We start from the raw sequence: 6706 nt of genomic DNA on the forward strand, positions 1-6706 counted from the left end.
GTGGAGGGTCTCCTACAGAGCGTGCACGTTTCCTCTCCACAGCTGCTGTCTGTGTGTTAGAGGGAATATTTCTTGTAAGACTGATGTTGTTAAAGGTACTGGATCCAAAAAAACAGGTGATTAGTGAAAGGAAAACACAACATAGTGTGTTAATAAGGTGTTGAATGGCTTAAATGAACCTTGATTCTCCAAGTCTCTGTAACTCCAAAATATATTCCCTCAGTTACACAAGCCAAAGAGCATTATAGGATGTTAATGCATCATGCAATGTACCTGCATGTAATCTTCTGCACTCATCCTTCTTCTACATTCAGCACATTTTTACTTTAATTTGTCACCCATCCACATGTTCAAGTATAAATTGATTGAGGTATATAAAAACTTACCCTGGCTTCAGCTAGAACACGGTCTAGTTTCAGTTCAAGAGCCACGCGTCTCCCCTCTTGGTAGCGGGGATCCTGTGAGTCAAGTTTATGTTTGGAGGCCATTGCAACGCAAACAGATACAGACAGATGAACACAGAGCCAGACAGACAGACACAAACAGACAGATGTACTGTATACAAAGAGGCTGCGATGGATAGATGGATAGATAGATAGATAGATAGATAGATAGATAGATAGATAGATAGATAGATAGATAGATAGATAGAGGTTGGCTCTTAAAAGTGCCTTTGGGTTCGGTAAATCAGGTGTATCAATGTTCAGACAGGTGACTCGTTTGACAGGATCTGCAAGGGAGAACAGAAAATGTTAATTATGTAGTTTAGAGTATAGAGTAGTGTAGAGTACCCCAATAGTGAGAGGTTCCCATTTTCTTATAAATACAATAAAAATTCAAGATTTTCCAATTTCCTATATGACAGTTAAAAGGCATGTAACATGCGTCTGGGGTTCCTCATCCCAGATTTAAAGGAACCTTTATGTGCAGTAACTTTAGGCAAAGTTATATTGTTATTACTGACACATTACAGTGAAGTTGTGGGTGAACCACGATGATCGAGAGAAAATGTCATCTTCTAGAGCTCACACAATAATGCAATGCTCCATGCTAAGTTACTCTTCAGCTGATATAACTTAAACTACACTTAGCTTTTACTAGTAATCATTACTAGCATGATTATTATTATTTATTTTTTTGTTTGTTCATTTAGTTGTTTATTTCATATTCTTTGTTTTTGTAGGTCCCCCTGTAATGGTTCTTTTGATTTCTCCCAACTTCACTGACAAATTATATCTTCACCTGTTAATTATACACACACTCTGAGTACGGCTGAAGGCCCAAATGCATCAGTGTGCAGTGTTTTAGTTATGTTTCTATTAATAGTGATGATGGACAAGAAGTGAATAAAGGCTTTTTAACTTTTTTGGACCGGAAGAAGTGCCTTGGATTTCTTTATATTAATAGAGTTAGCTTATATCGAAGTTAGCTAGACTCGTTTAGCAAGCCTAATTTCACAAGTCTTTTTTTTTTGTTTGTTTTTTTCCCCTGCTGATAAGGAGTAAACCATTGGTCGGGTTTTAATTGTTGCACTAACATTTAAACCATGTGAGTTTAATGGCAAAGAAAGCCATCAATTACAACATTTAAACAAAACGTGATCATTAGTAATGAGCTCCTGACTTACCTGGACAGTGGTGTGTGTGTGTGTGTGTGTGTGTGTGTGGGTAGCGAGTCAGTTCGTTAAACCATTGCGTCGCAAAATGATTGACTGTTTCGAAGCGCTCCAGTCGGATCGTATCACGAATCATTTGATTCAGATCAGATATGTAAGGAATAATTGACGACGGGCCAAAAATAATGCACACCGGAGGTGTAACACCACCTCAGATGTACATTATTTTTCTCTTTGTCTAACTATTACAAGTAGAGATGGGTTTCAAGAACTGGTACTACTTTGGTTCCTGACTTGTTCAGTACTGAAAAATGGATATAAGCTACAGGATCAATAGTGCTGCTATCAGTATTTTAGTAACGTTGATTCATTACCCCTTTAGACACAACCACATATTATCCAAACCATATCCAAGTGGATGGAAGCGAGGATCCAGGATCAAGAAATCATTCATCATGAAGACTATTCCATAGGAAGCAGCGAATTCTGGGTGAAAAACTAAACCTGGTTGTTTCAGCATAACTCAGGCAAGACAAAATACATTTAAATTGATTTCAGTTGGTTACATGTTTCAGATCATCCTGACCATTCTGTTGTCCTGGATTTGAAGACATGCTGGAACTGCATTTCTCATGGTTGAAAGATTTGTGCAGCGGTATCCAGACATATAAGCACCCTTCCTGGACCCACATGACTAAAGGCTCTGGAGGAGAGACAGGTAATCCACAGGGTTGGATTTAGGGATTCAACGAAACCAATTTTTCAGAACCGATCCAATACCGAAAATTCTGAGTATCTGCCGATACCGATCCGATACCAGTGCCAGTTTTCTTTTTTTAAATCAATGTAGAATTCTATACTTCTGTGTGTTGACCTGATCATCCCTCTTTTGTGTGTTAAACACAATCTGCTAAATAGACAACTTCATTTTAATGAAAAATAACAAATGAAAAAAATATATAATCATAATCTATGACAAAAATACTATTATAAACTAGATTATTGGATAATTCAGCAGCAAAAGATACTCATCATGGGTGCACAATAATTTGATAACATCTAAACATTTAGTGAAACATTTTAGTGAAATAAAGGCCATTCCACACTGAACTTTATGGTGCTTTATAATGTTTTGTGCCTCTCGTGGGGCTTAAAAATAACAGAATAGTACACGCACAATAACGGATTTGGATTGGTCTCTGACCGATACCTGATTCGGCAGAAAATGCCAGTATCGGAGCCGATACGATCCTGAGGATCGGATAGATGCATCTCTAGTTGGATTTCACAATTCAGTTACTCATGGCTAGATAGATATCAATTAATAGTCTAATTCCAGAGCCTGTGAGAGATTTTGTTTTTCCCCAGTCAGGAGGAATTTTGTTGAAATCGTTGATGTTCATATGGTCTTGGTATGAGAAAAATTACGAGCTGAGCAGAGTACCTTATGATAGTGGTTTTCAATTCTGGACCTGGGGACACACAGCACTGCACATTTTATACATCTCTCTTTACTGACACAAGCTTAGTTTAGTTCATGGAGCTCTTTCCTAAGGAGCTGATTATCTGAATCAAGTGTGTTTAACAAGAGAGACATACAAAGTGTGCAGTGCTATTGTAAACCACTGCCTTTATGAGCACCTCCCGAGCTCCTGGTCATTTTTAAATGTTTAAAAAATATTGGAGTTGTCCTAAATTTGACCAATGTAAAGACTCTCCCCTATTCCTAAACCTTACACAACCACATCACTTTGCTTGTTCTGTCTGGGGGATCTGGGGGCATGGTCTTGTTTAAGAAATTATGTACATTTTAAAGTTACATTCGTCTATCTGGTTCACTTTGAGAGTTCAGTATTAAGAGCTCCAATGCATGCTCAGCGTGGAAATTTAACAAAGAAAAAAGTCAATGCAATGACTAAACCCACTTTTTAGTTACTGTAGACCCTTAAGAGTTTTGTTAATAGGTTTTAAGCTAAATCTCCTCTAGCTAGGACACCTAGTAGTAAGATAAAATTCTCTGTGAAAATGGCCCCAGGATCTGCCTTTCCTTTAGAAGCTGGAGAACCACTTAAGATTTCAAAAGAAAGATTCACAGTTTGTGGCCACCATCAAAAAAAAAGTCTCGGGTGACTTATCCAAATTGTCTATAAAATTATTCTTTTTATTTGTTTATTTTTGTGTAGATTCAAGGGAAAGATGAAAAATAAGGAAGTCTGGGAACGACTGAAGAAGACCACAGCGAGGGAAGGAAGTAATCATCACAATGTAAGTTCTTTGAGAATGTGTGTATTGTGTTACGAATGGATTCGTGTGTTGCTAGGGAAACTGTATATCATTTGCTCATGTGTGCATGCGTAGGTTTTTTCCCTGTGTTTTTTCCTTTGTCTCTCCCTCTTTTTCTGTAAATGATTAGGTGCAGCTGATTAGGAGGACTGGGCTGATTGGTGAAGAGAAGTATCGCCGCAGTACTTAAGCTATCCGGTGAAAGGGATCGTCGGCTCCCGCTCTCTTCGTTGTGAATATTGTTGTTGCCACTGTGTAATGTTTTTAGTGAAATAATCACTAACTTAGACATTTGTTGTCGACCATTGAATCATGTAACCATTTAGTTGTCATTGTATGTTTGGTTGCTTACGTCCTGGACCTTGTTTTCAGTGGAGCTTGCAGGAGGTGGGTGCCTGTTTGTTTTTCTCCTGTTTCTGTTAGCAGGAGGTAAGAACTTGTATTTTATATGTCTTTTGATGTGTAGGTTAGTTTGTGTATAGTAGTAGTTTTGTTTATTGTAATTTACTTTGGAAATTTGCCCTCCCGAAGTTTATGATGCTCCATTGTTTGTCTTTATTTAATAAATTTACATTTACTTGCACTTCCGGTTGAGAAACTTTGAGAGTGAGAGCGGGGACCCCAGGGATCTTTCCTAGATAGATCCCTGTTAATTGTTACGGATCAAGTTATTTTCTCTTTGAGTAGGGGTTTAATTTGTAGTTTGTAACAATTGTTTATTACAAGTTGTGTTTTCATTGAAATGTAGCAATGTACACAGCTGGTCAAAAGACTGAAATATATTTAAAAATATAATTTATTTCTGTGATCAAAGCTGGATTTCCAGCATCATTACTCCAGTCTTCAGTGTCACATGATCCTTCATTGTAGAAATCATTCTAATTTGCTGCCCAAGAAACATTTATGATTTATTTTCAATGTTGAAAACCATTGTGCTGCCCAATATTTTTGTCTACACCAGTGTTTCCCAACTTTATTTCTGCCGCTGCACAGTTTTGACCTGTAAAAATCCCACGGCACACCACTAAGTATTATAAAATTAAAAACAGAAAGGGAAAAGTTTGAATTTTTCTCAATAATTAAACATTGCGTCATCAGAGTTGGTATTTTGGCTTTATATATATAATCAGACACTTGCACTTAATTTCTGAAAATCATACTCAAATGGAGTTAACAAGGTTTTTGATGAGCGATTGACAGAGATCTGTGTTTTCTCCATCATTAGAACGGCCGCATCTGAGGCAGTAAATTAATAGCATGCGTGATGCATCACGTTTTCATCAGTTTGCAGGTTATAAAGCTTATTGTAGCTATATGGACACTCAGTTTCTCTTGTTGTTAATGATAATGATTACCAATTGCACTGATTTAAAATAATAATAACGAAATATAATAGAGAAGGACGTTTTGATAATCTTCCATGGCACACCCGACAGCTTGTCACGGCACACTGGTTGGGAAACACTGGTCTACACATGCTTCAAAAGGTTGGAGTGACTAAGACTTTTTTTTTTTTTTTTTTTTTTGGGGAAGACATTAATAGCAAGGATGCATAAAATTGAATTAAAGTGATAGAATAGACTTTTATTATGTTACAAAAGATTTAAAAAAAGCAATATGTATTTATTTATTTTTTGTTTTGAACTTTTATAATCATGAAGAAAAATATCACGATTTACACAGAAATATTAAGTAGCACAACTGTTTCCAATACAGACTACGTTTACATGTGCACAAATAATGTGATTATTTCCAATAATCAGAGTAAGGACTTAATCACATTATGATGTTTACATGTCAAGAGCAAAGCTCTTCACTCCCGTTTATATGCAATTTCCATTATTCGTATTATTTGAGTTGTGGTTGTTTTTTTTTTACCGCCATTATTCACATAACATAACCCCACTGCTCAGCACAAACAGGTGTGTTACTGTAGGTGTGTTACTGGCCGCTGTTTTAATTTGTCCAATGCAAAACATGTTTGTTTGTATTCCATGCTTTTTCGCCACCATAGCAATGTGATGGCAATGCCACTTCAGCTGGGTTTGCCTACGCTGCATGAGGGCACAGTTTCCAACTCTCGCGAGACAAATAAGCAACCGCAGCTTCAAACACAAGCCCAATAATTTTTTTACATTTTTTTAAATTAATTATAAAGAACTCCAAGCACCACAAAACTGCTCATCCCCACAGCCATGTACAGGGGGAAAGTGCTTTATTTTGAGGTCAAAAACAGGTTTTTCCTCCATTTTAAAATAAAATAATGTATACATAACTATCAAATAAATGACATAAAAAACAAAATGCCACAAATATAGAAAAATATTAAATTATAATATATATATATATATATATATATATATATATATATAATATTATAAAAGAAAAATCATTAAGCTGTCACTTATGTGTATTCATGAAGTCAAAAGGTAATCTAATAATATGGTCTAAGTTTAAATGTAAAAAAAAAAAAAAAATGCATTGCTATTGTAAACCACTGCCTTTATGAGCACCTCCCGAGCTCCTGGTCATTTTTAAATGTTTAAAAATATTGAGTTGTCCTAAATTTGACCAATGTAAAGACTCTCCCCTATTCCTAAACCTTACACAACCACATCACTTTGCTTGTTCTGTCTGGGGGATCTGGGGGCATGGTCTTGTTTAAGAAATTATGTACATTTTAAAGTTACATTCGTCTATCTGGTTCACTTTGAGAGTTCAGTATTAAGAGCTCCAATGCATGCTCAGCGTGGAAATTTAACAAAGAAAAAGTCAATGCAATGACTAAACCCACTTTTTAGTTACTGT

General features: G+C 36.2%; 1 long non-coding RNA gene across 1 annotated transcript; it reads left to right on the plus strand.

Moving 5' to 3' along the window:
- The first annotated feature begins 1189 nt into the window (after positions 1–1189).
- Positions 1190–3962, plus strand: LOC131551549 (uncharacterized). The gene is made up of 3 exons (XR_009273792.1): positions 1190–2105; positions 2191–2333; positions 3799–3962. It is a non-coding gene; the product is annotated as an uncharacterized LOC131551549 (long non-coding RNA).
- The last annotated feature ends 2744 nt before the right edge of the window (positions 3963–6706 follow it).

Source organism: Onychostoma macrolepis, chromosome 12, assembly GCF_012432095.1.
Source record: "Onychostoma macrolepis isolate SWU-2019 chromosome 12, ASM1243209v1, whole genome shotgun sequence".
In the NCBI taxonomy this organism is placed as follows: Eukaryota; Metazoa; Chordata; class Actinopteri; order Cypriniformes; family Cyprinidae; genus Onychostoma; species Onychostoma macrolepis.